Source organism: Xenopus tropicalis, chromosome 7 (genome assembly GCF_000004195.4).
Source record: "Xenopus tropicalis strain Nigerian chromosome 7, UCB_Xtro_10.0, whole genome shotgun sequence".
In the NCBI taxonomy this organism is placed as follows: domain Eukaryota; kingdom Metazoa; phylum Chordata; class Amphibia; order Anura; family Pipidae; genus Xenopus; species Xenopus tropicalis.
Genome location: NC_030683.2, coordinates 21,384,347 through 21,401,401, shown reverse-complemented (window position 1 = coordinate 21,401,401; position 17,055 = coordinate 21,384,347). Strand labels below are relative to the sequence as shown.

Here is a 17,055-nt window from a genome sequence, read left to right as displayed (position 1 = left end):
CCAAGCCGAAACCTCCCCTACACACTACACTGCAACTCTTGGTCACTCCCAAAGGCTGATCAGGGTCATGGCTGCCCCTACTCCAAGCCTGTGCTGGTATCCATGGCTCACAAGATAGATGCACTGCTGCCAAGCACAATTCCAGGAAATAGCCCTTACAAGTCCTAAAAAACCCAGTTCTACATATTGTATGGTGCAGAGTTGCATTCAGCAGGGGTATTATTGTAACTCAATGGCAATGCAGGGAAATTCTGTTGGTGAAACCAGGAAAGATTACTACAAAGATAAGAAATGGGATTTGGAGCAGTTTTAGATATAGAAATGCTATGGATATGGTCTACAGAAAAAATGACATCAAACTATTCAAGTGTAGCTAATTCTTCTGAGCAAATCATTAGTTTCATGATCCTTCATAAAAATACATGCTGTTACGAAGCCGTTATATCAAGTAGCGAGCAATAAAATAATATCATTATTTATAAAATACAACAGAAAAATGCTGCAAATAAAATAATGAAATTCGGGATTTCCACCTGCATGCAGGTCGATGATGAAAAATATCATTTACAGAAAATATTTAAACTGGATGAAATTATCACAAAGATTGCTCTTGAGAAATGCAACCAAGCTGGAGAGATACAGCGATTACTGCCAGGCCGGTCACATCTTTCATTACGGAAGTAATTAGGCTGGGTTATCTCAATTTGTTTCACTTATGTGATTATGTTTATTATCTTTTAATCTTCATAGAAGGTCTGGTAATTCATGAATCAATAATCCCAGTGTCTCATTTCTAAATAGGCATGACTGAGCCATCTTTTTTTGGAAATAATAAGACTGAATGCATATGAAGAGAAAATCAGTTCCGGGACTTAACACAGTATTTTCAGTCACAGTAATAGATGATTCTTGAATGATATGGGTCTTCAGGGGGCCTTAAGTGGAATATATTAATAGTTGTGGCCCATAAGCAATCAAGAGGCAGCACTGACTGGTCATCTATTAGGATATATCTCGCCAGTTATCCCATTTATTTGAACCCATTAGCATCACTCTTGAGGGCATCTACAATAAAATATTAGATATAGAGAGAGTACAATGTGCAATTTCAGATGCAAATTGCCTTCTTCTGCCCATAATGCAGCATTTCTACTCATAAATCCCTTGTAATCTCAGCCACTCTCCCAGTTGTGTCCACTGCAATTGCAGCAAATTCATAAAAATGGATGCAATTGCTCCTGTGTTTTGATACAAGTTGGGTGTAAGTCATGCTATTATTCTAAGAGTGGGGGTTTAAACACTTCTGGATCACTTCTGGAAATGAAGGTCTGAGACTTAGCAATCAACAAGCTAAGCTAGTTAGGATTAGCGAACAAGAGTCCTGTGTCCCACCAAGGAGGAATAGTGTGGGATTAGATAACCTTAGATCAGTGATCCCCAACCAGTGACTCAGGGAGAACATGTTGCTCCCCAACCCCTTGGATGTTGCTCTCAGTGCCCCCAAACCAGGTAGTTATTTTTGAATTCCTGACTTGGGGGCAAGTTTTGGTTGAATAAAAACAAGATTTACTACCAAATAAAGCCCACAGTAAGCTGATAGTGTGCGTAGAGGCTGCCTAATAGCCAATCACAGCCCTTATTCGGCACCTCCATGAACTTTTATGGTGCTTGTGTTGCTCTCCAAGTCTTTTTACATTTGACTGTGGCTCATGAGTAAGAAAGGTTGGGGAACCCTGCCTTAGATGATACCATTATATAGGGTCCACATTGGAAAGGGACTCATTATCCCTGAGAAGCTTCCACTGGAGGGGGTACATTTCACTGTGGTGTCCCTTGATACTTGATACTACCTGATGTTGTTTTGCTGAATGTATTGTGGAGTACATTTTCTGTTCAATAAACCTTCAGATTCTAGTTATAAACCACTGGCACCAGTTCATTCCATTTGTTATATAGTTTCAGCCCCTAAATCTACAGTTCAGCAACCATACCTTTCTGTCAGACACTCCCAGCCAGGTCTCTACTGGAGCTGTGGAGCTTTGTCTTTGAAGGAAAATCCTTACACACACACATATATTAGTGTGGGATGGTTTTGTGGAACCCTTTAATAATCCCCTTCATTATTTAAGACGTCTCTTGTGCAGGGCTCATTATCTTTCCTTGTACTGACCTGCTGATTCCAGGGTCAGGGAGTATTCATGAATGTTACCAGCAACTCTTTCCTTTAAAGAAAACATGTATTGTAGGTTGTGCTGCCTTTTTAATAGCAGCTGCAGAATTAACATTCCCACATATAAAAAAAAATCCATTCAATAAATTCATAGAAATGCCCAACTGAGTACAATGAAGTGCCAGCCAATATGTCACCGGGATATTAAAATGCATGTGTGCAATGGCATCAGTTTATGAAGCAGAAATTATTATTCTGAAGTTGTAAGGCAGCAGTTGCACTCAAACAACTCTACTATAATTCAGACAGGATTCTGCTGAGACACACAAACCTGACTCGGGCTTGCCAATTTAATGAAATTAAAGTGTTCTGTATTATGGGAAAGCAGCACCGGATGCAGCTCACAGTTTACATTTAAACTCCCAGCACATACTGTGGCCATACACAGGCCAGAAAAGCTGCCAACTTGGGTCCCACTAGACTGGGTAGGCAGCTTATTGGTCCACGTATGGTGCCCTCCCATTGGCTTGATTGGCCAGATATCTATTGTGTAGATGCCTAAAGGGTCTCCATATGTCTGCAATATGAGCTGGTCATTGGCCTGGGGAGCCAAACAATTAGATCAGCCAGATTTGGCTCATCATTGTAACCATCCACTCATTCAGCAAACTCTCCAAGCTAGCAGATCTTTGGGTGTATGTCTAAGGCCAAACCTTTGTTTTGGCTTTTTTTCGCCAAAACACTCCTTCTTTTGGCTTATGTCTGTTTCTAACATCTTCCCTATCATGACTGCAATATTTCTCTGTTAGTTTTGTCTGTGGAATAGCAGGTTTGTTTACTTAACACCATTCAGTCTTGCCAAGCCCACTTCATACTGCCAAGCTGCCTAGCTACTTTTCCACCTCTTACCCCCCACCTCTTGTAGAGTTGCCTTAAACAGGTTCGGGACCCCATGTAAGTGTAATTTGTTGAAAATTGTGGCTATAGCTTTATAAATTAACCTTGTACAAATAAAACCAAATGTAATGAATAAGGCCTGCTCCCAAATGATCTTTGAGTATCTTTATGCATTTAACACTGTTAAGGATTACTACCATAAACCATTTCTTCTGATCAAACAAGAAGCGTTTTGGATTACTTACAACCAGAAAATAGTTTAGCTCAGTACTACTAATTCTGATTGGTTGCCTTAGCAACTTATGTACAATTTAGCACCTATCATTATCATTTTATTTTTGCTACACTGTTGTAGTTCTGGAGAAAAAAAATCACTGCATTGTGGGAAAATAATATGGTGACTGCCCTCAAACTTGCACTTTGCTCTCTGCACTTGCAGACCTAAATGAGCCCTACTGTGTGATGCTTAGTAAATATCTGCTGCCCATGGTTCTGAAAAGCAGATGTCCCATTTTTGCCAGCCCTATCAGCAACATGGTCAGCTCCTAACTCCTCATTTAACTGTTTATCTTTTTTAATTCCTAACAATGCTATTGTCTGTCTGGCTATATCTTTCTCTGCTTAAAGAGTGTAGTTTCTTCAAAAGCTACTGTTAATTTGAACCAAATGACATATTTTGACTCAGAAATCTGTCTGAATAAGGGGTAAGCCAACTAGGTCACACTAGATCAGTGGTTTCCAAACTGTGGGGCTGACCCTATTGGGAGGAATGGAGTAGTGGCAGGGAGAATCAGACTAATGAGCCAGTTAGGGTAAGACTTGGAAAGCCCAACTTAGAGATCGGTCAGGGAGAGATATGTTTTGAATATACATTTGCTATCCTAGATGTTTTTTAAACTATTCTTGAATGAAAAATACACTGATTTCTCACTATATCTGTACCCATTCCATTAGTTAAGCCCTGGCCATAGGTTGAACCTTCAAGGTGGCTTGAACTGAAAAAGTTCCTAAAATGTTTAGGAATGTAACAACCACCATCAATTAGCCCTTTGCAATTGCAGTAATACCTTTGTTGATGGCCTATTAAACACAATATAATGTTCCTTTTTGTGTTTGTTTAGGTAGAAGAGAAAGGAACCTTTTGGACCTTATCTTCCCCTTTTTGAACCTGCAGAAGAATAAATGACTATAATCCCACCATAACTAGCCTTCAAGAAAACAAACCTTTAACTTGCTAGCATCGCTGTGAAGTAATCAACTTAAACCAATTTTCAGTGGTCTTTTGGTCTTCTTTCTGATTGTCAGGAACATTTTTCTCCCAATTGGGAAATTTTTGACAAATTTGAAACTGTTGGGAATATTGGTTTCTGCAGATGGATCTGTCCATAAATCTGATCCTATTTGATTGGGTATGTAGAGTAAATGAACTAGGGGTTTAAAGATACCACTATACATACTTATTTTGGACAGGGTTGCAACCCTGTCGGTATTTGACCGGCCTAACTGGCAATTTGGTCGGTGCCGGTATTACAAATTTACCGGCAATTTGTAAATTTGTAAGGGTGGCAAGCCCTCTCTTCCCTGACTCTGCAGAGTATCACCTTCTTTTATATAGAGGCCAGCCTCTGCCCCACCCATTATCCCTGCCCACCCATTCTCCCTACCCATCCACCCATTTCCTCTCCCTATCCACCCATTCTCCTGCCTAGCCTGCCCATTTCCCACCCTCAAGTGATGCCGCTGCCCACCCCTAACCTAAAAGCAGAAAAAGGTGGCAACCCTATTTCTGGGTTTGCAGCTATTCTGACTACAGTGATTAATTAATCAAAATACAATGTTAAAATTAACAAATGTGAATTATTTAAAGAGACAGCATAATTTTTATTATTATTATTATTATTATTATTATTATTATTGTTATTATTATTATTATTTAATGACCCCTTTTCTAATATACTTTCATTATTACAAGTTTTATTGATGCTTTGTTACTTTATATAACTTTGCTGGTTCAGTTTCTCTATTTCTGTATTTTAAAACATCTATTCACTTTGTTTTGCCTCAGGAAACCTTTCATATCTCTTTACACCATGGATAAATGAGTTATGGCATCTCAGGGAAGTAGCTACATGAAATGTAGATAGGTTTGCTTTAGATAGTAAGGGGAATCCTGCAGGACTCCTAGTCATATGATAACAATGATTAAATCAAACCCAAAAGAGCGACAGATTTTCAGTAGTGAATCGTATAGTGGGCTACAGGCAAAATTAATTCCAGTTTTTTTAATATGAATATTGATCAAATCTGGAAGCATGCTTCCATAAATATTGATCCATAATGAGTGCAACTGTTTTGTTATGGATTGATCATTGCATTAATATATTCAATACTTATTACTAAATCAGCCCCTAGTCCTAGGAGTTTAAAGGGGGCCATACATGGGCTGATTCCAGGTACCGATATCGGTCCCTTAGACTGATTCGGCATCTTATCGGCCCGTGTATGGGCACTAACGACGGGCCTGCCCGACTGACATCTGGCCTGAAATCGGGCAGATCTCGATTGGGCAGGTTTGATTTTTAGAAGGATCGGGGGCCGCGTTGGCTTGTTGATGTGGTCCCCAAACCGACAGACACCTATACCCGTCAGTCCCAGGGTCACCCACCCTTAGGTGGGGATATCGGGAGAAGATCTGCTCACTTGGTGACCTCGCCCCAGTGCCAAACGACTGAATTAGCCTGATATCGCCCACCCCTAGGTGACCTCACCAAGCGAGTGGATCTAGCATGTAAGGCCACCTTAACTCCCGTGCATGCATAATACCAAGAAAAACTCTTTTTTTGAATGAAAAGATGGTAGAAAAAAAAACATAGAAGAACCGGCAATCATTAGTTCCCCTACAGACAGGTTCTCTGCTATTATTCTGTAATGGATCGCTTTAATGTACTAACAGTACTACACATTCTGCAACTCTCTTCTTGACTCTAAAATCTCAGTTCCACTTAATGCGTTGAGACAGTTACAAGCAATGGCATAAGTACTGCAAGGCACCAAGAACAGTATTCTCTCCTCAACATCCTTGACCTTTCAGTAACATTTGATGCCAGTGAGCACTTTTTATACATAACCTTCAGAAACTTGGCATCCATTATTGTGTTCTCCTCTGGCTCATCTCCTCTTTTTCTAATCACACCTCCAGCAATACGTTATTTCAAACAGATTCTGTTCAGCTATTGAAATGAATAGATGTAACTTAAGAGTCTGGTTAAGGCTGTTCCTATCATCCGTCTTTTTTACTCTGACTTTTTGAGAGTGTAATATTTTTTTTTAACAATTTAGTTTATTGAAAAGCAGATGCAATATGAATTAAACAGTGGGGTTTTTTTCGGATGGGTTTGTATGATGTACATTCCAGTGGGTCCTTGCCAGATTTCACTATCAATATAATTAGTGTTTCCAGCAAAGACCTTATGTCTCAGCCCCCCTTTTAGAATGTAAGGGCCCTCCCCCTAGTGTCTCCGATCCTCATCCAAATGTAACTGTAACCCATTCTTGTGAATTGTTTATATGTACATGTTAAGTGTTCTGTCTTTTGTACCCCTCTACTCTGTAAAGAGCTGCATAAATTGATGGCCTATTTAAATAATAATAATAATAAGACTGAGGGAGAGGAGCTTGTGTAAGCACCGTATTAAAAAGTTTAGTGAGGGGAGGGGCAATTTGTGCTTTATAAATTCTGTACCAATCCATTGGTATACCATCTATGCCGGGGGTTTTCCCCGCGGCAAAGGTTGAAATGGTGTCCAGGACCTCCTGGGTCGTTATCTCGGCACCCAGTGTTTGAGAGTATTGGCCTTCCAGTGTGGGAATGCCTATAGCAGGGATCCCCAACCTTTTATACCCGTGAGCCACATTCAAATGGAAAAAGTGTTGGGAAGCAACACAAGCATGAAAAAGGTTCCTGGGGGTGCCAAAAAGAGCTATAATTGGCTACTTAATAGCCCCTATGTAGACTGACAGCCCACAGGAGGCTCTGTTTGGCATTATACTTGTTTTTTATGCAACCAAAACTTGCCTCCTAACCAGAAATTCAAAAATGAGCACCTGCTTTGAGGCCACTGGGAGCAACATCCAAAGGGTTGGGGAGCAACATGTTGCTCCAGAGCCTCTGGTTGGGGAACACTGGCCTATAGTATATAGTCTATATCCTGCTTCTCTACTTGGATTATAGTGCTTTATAGGTCAGCATAGAATGGCCTGAATGTGTGTTTTGAGGGTGGTCAGAGGTTGTTATAGATGAAAATAGCTGTATCGCTGGGATGTTGGTGTAGGAATGCTCTGCTCTAGCTAAGAAGGATAGTAGTCTGCCGTTATATCTGTGTGTTCAAAAATATTGGCTTGTTGATAGAGTATGTGTTTTTTTGTTAACTATCTAGGCTAAGTTGAGAGAGTTTTAGGTGTTAAACCAGATTTGTCTTGCAGGTCTTGAGTGTGAGCTAGTATATGTGTCCTCTAGATCTCTCACTTTTTGCATGAGAGAGACTATTTCGGAGTTTATTGTGTTAGCGATAGCCTTAATGTTGGTTATGTATTCGCCCCTAATATAGGCTTTTAGTTCATTCCAGACTATTTCGGAAGATAAGGAGTCTTGATTAGTAGCAAACTTGGTAGTTAAACTCTTATGGGTCCTAATAGATTTGGGTGATTGGGCCAGTAGGGGCTAAGTCTCCATAACCTGTCACTTGGGTCTGGGAATGCATTGACGGTGACTGTGATTGGGGAGTGATAGGAGTGATGGGGAGTGTAAGGATTTCAGATATCCCCAGGGCAAGGTCAATCCTGGATAACAAATATTGGCTGGGGAGAAACAGGTTTGCACTTTTTTAATTTGGATCTTTTGATAAATGACTAGACATTCATGATTTTCATGGAAATGATTTCAAAAACCCTAAAACCACAAAAATCCAAATGCTGATAAAGGGGCCTCCGGTGTCAGCAATTTAATATTTAAGGGCCAATATAAGCCAGCCTCGTGCAAATCCTAGTTGTTTGATCATTAGGTGGAACGTAGGGCATGCCACCGCAGGGGAGCGCAGGAACAAACACTAATCAGTATTAGCCCTAAAATGTTTAAGCTGTGCTCTAGCTTGCTACTACTTACAGTGATTCCTGCCTTGTTTCTGTGTCCCTGCTTTGCTCTGGTCTCTGTTCCTGTGGTCCTTGCTTGAATCCTGTGGATTTCCTGGTCCCAGCCTCTGAGCAAAAAAGGAAAAATGCACAGTCCAATATACAGCCTATACATTGTACTTTACATTTGTCTTAATCCTACCCTGACCCCAGCCACTACTGTATATTGGACTGCTGCCTGCCTGCCCTCTGGCTTTTATTCTGGACTCTTCCTCATTACATCCATTCACCATGAGTGAGTTTTACACTTTTCCTTTTATACAGATTGCTCATGGCCAAGAGTGCACCCCTTAGTGCTTATGCATAAAGTACTTCTGCCCAGGGGCTGGCTGCAATCTGCACCTTACGCCTAAGATTTTTAAAGGGACAGCCGTGTTTCAGAGTGCATCTGTCTACAAGCAAGGGACAGACAGGGTTAGGTGCTGGTAAACCTATTTGCCTCCCCCATCTCGCCCCATGAATACAGCACTGCCAAATGCAGGCTATATAATGTATCCAAGGGGACAGCCACAGGTCTCTGTGCTCTGAAATGGAATGTAGAGGCCTGTAGCTATTCATTTAGGCAGGAAGGCAGTATGCAAAGTGCAAAAAAAATGGTGTTGCTCCCATTATTATTGCACCCTGCCTTTCTGTTTGCAAATAACCCCTAAAGAATTTCAACCCAATGCTCATACACATTGTTTCAGGTACATTTATACTCTAGAGACTATATACACATGCAATCTTTTCACCTAGGCGGGGGCTGGTGTTTTCCAAATTAATACTTTTTGCTTTAAAAACAAGCCATTCATGAGTAATGGCTATTGTATTCCTACTTCAGCATCATTTTCTAACAGCGCTTTTTGAATAACGTTATTCATAGGGGCTAAAATTTCACCCCCTGTGTATCTATTATACAAAGTGAAGCAGCAGGAGTCCAGATACAGGCCTGGCATCTGTTTCGCTGACGTGATGTGGAACATCCTGATCTATTGCTGTTTCGTTTCTCTGGTCAATGTATGGATTTCACCAGCTGCACTCGTATCCCCATGGCTTTATTTTGCAAGACAGTATGGTGCAACATAATTTAGACAGCTATAACCTGAGCAAATTAAGCTTCCTTTATGGGCCGACAATTTCAAAATATCATTAAACCGACTGCTAGATAGATTAGCCTCTATATAAAATGTAGATATGGGAGCCATATGTTCTGCTCCAGCAAATAATATATTTTTACTTTCCATGCTATCCCATGGTCACATTATCTTTTCTGGCAGTCAGCCCCTCTCCGTGGAGCAATATTCTGGGGGGCAATAGCATAAGAGGAATGTGTGTGTCACTGCTGGTAGCATGAAATAAAAAAGCAGCATCTTTCATCTCTGCAAACAAATTTGGGTTTAATATTTGAAAGTGCCCATTTGCCATTTCTGTTACTTAAATCACATTATGGTGAGAATTAAATTAGAATAGTTTGCTAATCAATATCTTAGGGCAGTCAGAGTTATTTAGGTTCCATCCTGCCAAAACTCCTTGTAGTTGATCCAGATTGTGGGCAACATGTAAGATTTTATGGGCTCCATTTACTGTATTGCCATGACTCATGTTTATTTCATGTTGGTTGTAGTGATATGCAATACTTAGGCATGATATACACATATCCTTCTGTTCATGGCCATTTATGCAACATTAAATTCATCACTTTGGGTGCCACCACCATTATAATAGGCTATATTTTACAAAGTGAGGCAACTGGCTATATGTATCCTAGCATCTGGGATTTGAAGCAGTTTTACCCATTTGATGTTTGAGGCAAAATAATACATGGGGGAGTTGGCTGAACCTTTGTCAAATAACCCAGAGCCATGCCCACCCTCTTCCATGTTCTTTTTAGTTGATTTTTTAGTTTATTTATTTATGCAGGCGAGTATATATATATCTACTATACTTTTTTTTGCCCTCTAGTTTTCTAATGTGCGGGGTTCTACTGCTTTCGCCACTAGCAATTTAAAGGAGAACGAAAGGCTAGTAAAGAGTTAATCTCAAGCTGCAGACATACCTTCAGTTGGCTCAATAGTGCTCTTAAGTCTCCCCATATTTCACCTGTTCAGATGATCGGAAGCCAAACAGGAAGAAAAACCACTAAGCTGTGTAAAGAAAGTTCCCATAATGCCTCGCTCCTGTATAGACACCCAGACCAAGTGAACATGCTCAGTTTGTAAGACTATGAGTCAGCTTCAGATCCACATTCCTAAGGAAGGGGGAGTGAGTTCTTAGCATTCTTGAGGGAGGGGGGAGCAGGAGAGGGGAGAAAGAGAAAGCTGTGTGTCTCTGGCACAGGAATTACAGACACAAGAAATCTTTTTTCAGAGGACTCAGTGCAGCATTTCTGTGAGTGCTTATGGCTGTATTTACATAGACCTTTCTGATAAAGCTTACTTAGTTTTTACCTTTCTTTCCTCTTTTAGTATCGTTTTAAGGTCCACTGTAAAGTTCTAGATTGCTTTTTGTATGTCTATTGTCTAGTTGTGGAGCGCAGGTGCCTCAAAATTCCAATCAGTTCTGAATCAGAAAAAAACTATTAGAAGTTTGGTGTGATGGCCCCCTTTTTGCCAAGATTATTCAGATCTACGTCTAGAAAACTGCTCCCACCAATGCATGGGAAAATTGTATAATGAAATCCATTAAATGAAGTAACATTCCCCACAATCGGGGTAAGTAATATTCAGGTTGGTCAGAACAACTTCTGCTGCCAGCATATTGCCATTTAAAACAATATCTGCCCCTACAGCTGGGTTTAGCAATGTTTAATTTAGCACAGTCGCACCTGGGGCTACATTAGCAGCCCCTTAACATGGCCAAAGTGCCTAAAGCAGCCACATAGATGCTTGGTAGGTAATTTTCATTGTCTAAAATGGTCTTTTGGTATCATGCTATCAGACACTTGAGGAGTAATTGGTAGAGGATGCATGAAACTAAGCTACCCAGTGGGTCCCTGGGAACTTTACCACCCTTTTTGCAATTTATTGATGTGCTCCATTGCTAGTCTCCATTTAATTGGTCAGTTTAGTGCACTTTTTACAAACCTTTTGCCAAAAGACTATATGCTACAACAATGGAACCTGGTTCCTCTAATAGTGTTTCTCACTTGACAATGAGCGAAAGCAGTGCAACCAGTGGAATCGTCTTACCAACATCACAAATATGTTTCTCAAGCAACCCTTGCACATAAATAGATATGATGATTTTCTTATGGCAGTTATCTGTCAAAATGTCTATGGAATATTTTAAGTGTAGCCCTTCTTATGAGCTTTTATAAGCTTGTTTTGAAATGTCTGACTATAACAGAACTAGGATGAACCTGATGGAGCATAGTGAGGAATTTAACAGAGCGAATGGAGCATGAAATGCGTCCTAGATGGAAGAGGGGGCTGTAATAAGGGTAAAGAGGAGACACAGAAGACAATGGCAGTGCTGAAAGATCTACTGAACCATACAGAATGGAGACAGTGCAAAAAACTGTCTAGCACATTCTTGTTTAAATTATGGTATGTAGGATACATCAACCTTAAGAAACACTGTTGATAGTAGCTGAAGCCCTGTGTACAGTATTACTATGCTTTATTTATATAGCAGCACCTTATTCCTATTGTATTTTACAGAGAATGATTAATATAACAGTCCCTTAACCAGTGAAGCTTACAGTCTGAATTCCCTGTTACAGGGCCACAAATAAAAGGGGCAGTGACTTCAGTTTACTTGAATGTTTTGGGAAAGTGGGAGGCAACTTGATGAACGATGAGAGTCCAGAGTAAGTATCACCTAGATAAGAGTTAGCAATAAGTGCATAGACCTGAGGAAGACTGGTAGAAGATCAACTTTACAAATAAAGACCAATGGCTACACAGTAGGGCGAGAGCTTCACCAATAACTACAGACTGTACTTTTCTCCAAGAATGTTTTATCTGGAAACAGACATTAGTAAGGACACTCTTCTCTTCTATGGAGTAAAGATGGTTTCCTTGGAAGGACAAGTTCCTACTATTCTGTGTGTATCCCATTCTGGGCTCATCTAGAGGTCTTTGCTATGTTTCAGCTATGCATCTCACTTTGAGAAGTGATAGCTGAAGCTTTACACAATGAAATATTCTATAATTGTCCTTGACTTTTTTTATACCTCCCAAGTGAAAGTGGCTCTAAAATATAGCAGGAATGAGTTTATGATCACCACAGCGAGAAGGACTTAGCTGAAAACAATGTTCTGCAGCCCTTTAAAGTGTTTGGCAATTATGTGTACACTGTAGTTCAGTAACAGGTGGAGTATTTTTAATTTATTACAGGGACCACTTTATTACTACAATAGTTGGAGGAAATTATATTTACTTGTGACATAAGAAACACTGTAGTTTAGCAAGAGATGGAGCATAAATAATGAACATGCTAGTTCAACAATAATTTGCAGATATAATGAGGAATGGTATAGTCCAACAACAACTACAGGTATGGGAGCTGTTATCCAGAATGCTCGGGACCTGGGGATTTCATAAGGGGGCTTTATGTAATTTGGATCTCCATGCTTTAATCTTACTAAATAATAATTTAGACGTTAATTACACATAATAGGATTCTTTTGCCTCTAGTAATAATTAATGTTATCTTAGTTGGGATCAAGTACAGGTACTGTTTTATTATTACAGAGAAAAGGGAATCATTTAACCATTAAATAAACCCAATAGGGCTGTTCTGCCCCAATAAGGGGTAATTATATCTTAGTTGGGATCAAGTACAGGTACTGTTTTATTATTACAGAGAAAAAGGAATCATTTAACCATTAAATAAACCCAATAGGACTGTTCTGCCCCCAATAAGGGGTAATTATATCTTAGTTGGGATCAAGTACAGGTACTGTTTTATTATTACAGAGAAAAGGGAATCATTTAACCATTAAATAAACCCAATAGGGCTGTTCTGCCCCAATAAGGGGTAATTATATCTTAGTTGGGATCAAGTACAAGTACTGTTTTATTATTACAGAGAAAAGGGAGATCATTTTTATAAATTAGAATTATTTACTTATAATGCAGTCTATGAGAGATGGCCTTCCCGTAATTTGGAACTTTCTGGATAATGGGATTCCGGATAACGGATCTTTACAAAGAACATTGTTCAGTAGATCATTGGTATTTGAAAGGAATAAGTTTCAAGATTATTAATAGATTAGGCACAAATGTCTGTGAGATTTGTGTTTCCTAATCCTTATCTTCCTAGATTTCATTCTTAATTCAAGTTTCTCAGTGGATTCACTTAAAAGGAATATGTATTGTTTAACCGTATTTGTAATGGTTAGCAAAGAAGCCTGAACTGATTTTTTTCCTTTTATGCATAGCTAATTCTAAATAATGTATAGAGAAACCAATAAAAGCATGTGATGCAGCCAGGCATAATTCCTTGTTGTACATTTCAGTGTTCATATTAAAATGTATTACATTTCCCGTAGCATCTGCTTCTTAGTATGTTTTATGGTACATGTTCTTTTTTATAAGTTATTCATAGGATGTTATTAGCAATAATTATCTTGCATCCGTTTGACTTTCTTTGTAGGAGAAAGAAAAAAAATATTGTGTATTGAGAGAATATAATAAAATACAGTGAATTCCAATCAACAAGAATAATTGTCAATATCAGGGTGTCTACAGCAGGGGTCCCCAAACTTTTTTTTTACCTGTGAGCCACTATCAAATGTAAAGAGAGTTGGGGAGCAACACCCTTCTGCTTACAGTAGTGTCCAACGAGGAAGAACTGGGGGATCCTATTCCTTCACCTTTGAACCTGCAAGAGATATTTATGGTTCTGAAACAGCTTGAGAGCTTCAATGACCATCTATCATCATTATGTTATAATCTGCCCCACCATTGAGCATGCACAATAAGAAATAGCTGGCCCGCTAACAGTTGGGCAACTCTGCTCTAGACTAAAGAAGACCCAATAACACCTCTTGATCATTGGAAACACATCCCTCCCATAAGGCATAGGTTACATTTTACTCAGTAGGGGTGGCTACGTTCTCTACATTAGCATGGCCTTATCCTGAGAAGGTGACTGATGCTGGATCCTGCTTAGTTTAGTTTGGAGTGTGGAACTGGTTTTATATCATACAGATGGCCCCAGGAGTAGTAAGATCTCCAGCTATCATAAAAGATTTATTAGAAATGTACTTTTCTAATAGGTGATGTGAAGTATCAGGGAAAACGTTGATGGATATAGTATATGAGAAGCATTTCAGAAAGTTACTGTATGGAGAGCTAACCCCGCAAGGCTAACGGTCATAATAATCAGTAGCATACTATTAACATCTAGAATAATATCTTTAATTAAAAAGGATAACTGGAGTTATTTTTGTTATTTGTAGGTTGCTCCTCTCTGGATTAGTCACTGCGCGTGGAGGAAGAGAATAAATTACAGTAGACAGGTCACCTTCACACAGCTGACAAATAAAAATCCTATGCGTCACGCTTGTTAAATTGCTGATATTAATACTTAAATAGAGCGGGATTTTTTTTAACTGCATATTGGATTATACTCATCCAATCACACGTGTTAACTTTCTATTGACCTGTTTTACAACTTCCTATGTGTAATATCCCTGACAATTAAGGCAAAGTATATTGGTGTTTCTATGGTTTTGTCGGAGCATAAGCCTATTTTTATACCCTTAAAGCAAGCAGTTTACATTCTGTATAAGCTAAATAAAATAAATATACCACATTTAATGGAGATGTTCACATTTAAATAAACTTTTAGTATGATGTAGAGGAGAGTAATATTCTGAGACAATTTGCAATTTGTCTTCATTTTTTATTATTTGTAGTTTTTGAATTATTTAGCTTTTTATTCAGCAGCTCTCCAGTTTGGAATGTAAGAAGATATCTGGTTACTAGCGTCCAAATTACCCTAGTAACTGGAAGATGAATAGAAGAGGAACTGAATATAAAGATAAGTAATACAAAGTAATAATAACAAAAGCATTGTAGCCTCAAAGAGAAATAGTTTTTTGGTCAGTGACCCCCATTTAAAAGCTGGAAAGAGTCAGAAGAGGAAGGGAAATAATATAAAAACTATTAAAAAGTGATAATCAAGTGAAAAATTGGTAAGAATTGGTTCTATAACATACAAAAAGTTCACTTACTGGTGAACCACCCTTTTAAACCAACGGAATATAGACGACACAAAACTCTCCAAAAAGATCTATCTGACAAATAGAAATATATTTATTTAGCTTATGTAATATCTAATTAAGATGCAGAGTATGCACCCAAAAGCTCTGAGATTGATGGCAAACACCTTGACATTTCAGTCTGGCCTAGTGGCCATTTTTGGACTCCTCCTTCAGGCATTTCCTATCCAAGTCAATGTAAGCTACAAGAGAAAATGTTATGTGTTACTTTTGTGACATTTACCCATTTTTTATTGAATTTGAATTGTTTAAACAGGAAAAAAGTGAAGATCCTCTATGAAAACGTCTCTGCACTCTGGACATGCCTGCTATGTCAAGCTGCATTAGTATTATGGAATCTCTCAGTGAGTCAATAAGAAAAGCTTGGATGATGTCTGTGCTGTGCAGTATTCCATGTAGACAACCTTTTGGCTGACCACATACTAATCACATCAGTCTACACCCCCTTGGCCCCTGGATACTGTCCGTTGTGCCTTCTTGATTTTAACACAAGAGGGCCATTAACATTGATAAGGTAGGTAGAGGCACGGTTGGATTGGGGGGTGCAGGGCCCACCGGGGCTGCTGCCCCAGGGGCCCTGCAGGTGCCCCCACCAGCCGCGTCCCCCGCACCCCCTAGGGGCCCCCGCTGCACTGCATAACCCCCGCAGGGTCCCCCGCTGAGCCTCCCTAACCCCTCCTCTGAGTGTGCGTAAATTTAGCGCATCAGGGGAGGAACACCGTCGCCCACAGGAGTGGGCAAGGGTCGGGCCCGGGCCGCCGGTGCCCACCGGGATTTTTCCCGGTGTCCCAGCAGCCCAGTCCAACTCTGGGTAGAGGTCAGTCAGCCTGAAACAATGGCAGCTTAGGCAAGGCTAATACTTTTATTATTTTGGGCTATTCATGTTTGCATTAATTTTAAAAATTCTACAGTATATGATCCTTTTAAGAGTTTTTGAGTATGCATAAAATAACCTACTAGACATTCGACTCCTTTGGGATATTTCTTATCCTATTTATGTCTCTATTACTAGAGCCAGAACATCCGAGAATGTCTTCTTCCTTACATTAATCCATCTTAGACTGATCATAAAAGAGCATGTTCACTGCTGATTACAGCCTGAAAGATGGCAACTTCCTGGGGTTAAATGATGCACTGTCAGACTCTCCTTTATGCTTGGTTTCATGTGCAGAACTGCAGACAATTGGAGGAGAAGAGAAATAATGTATGAAAAAAGAAAGGACAATATTTCAGATAATATAAAGAAAAGGGGATGAAGTTTTAATTTTAGCAAAAGTAGTGGAATGGTTAGAGTGTTCCACTCCTATTTAACCAGTGTGCCTTTCTCATTGCCCAGGGATTGGAATTCTTGATACTGGGTCTCACCAGTGCATGGATAATAGGACCACAAAACAAGCTGTCAATCAAGGGACCTTTAGGAAATGTACTCTCTGGGACACAAAGAGTTAACATAACTTGCCAAAGACTACATGAGAGAGTAGGGAAGGAGCTATGCTCTTCAGCTCTGGGCACAAGTCTTAAACATAGAACTATTAAAGAACCTTAAAAACTATATTGAATAGCAACTAAACCTGTACAGGCAAGGGGTTCA

At 39.6% G+C, this 17,055-nt stretch overlaps 1 long non-coding RNA gene across 1 annotated transcript; it reads right to left on the bottom strand.

Moving 5' to 3' along the window:
• Positions 1 to 15,480: 15,480 nt before the first annotated feature.
• LOC116412085 lies at positions 15,481 to 16,631 on the bottom strand. The gene is made up of 2 exons (XR_004223540.1): positions 16,422 to 16,631; positions 15,481 to 15,646 (listed from the first exon to the last, which is right to left on the bottom strand). It is a non-coding gene; the product is annotated as an uncharacterized LOC116412085 (long non-coding RNA).
• Between the last annotated feature and the right edge of the window lie 424 nt (positions 16,632 to 17,055).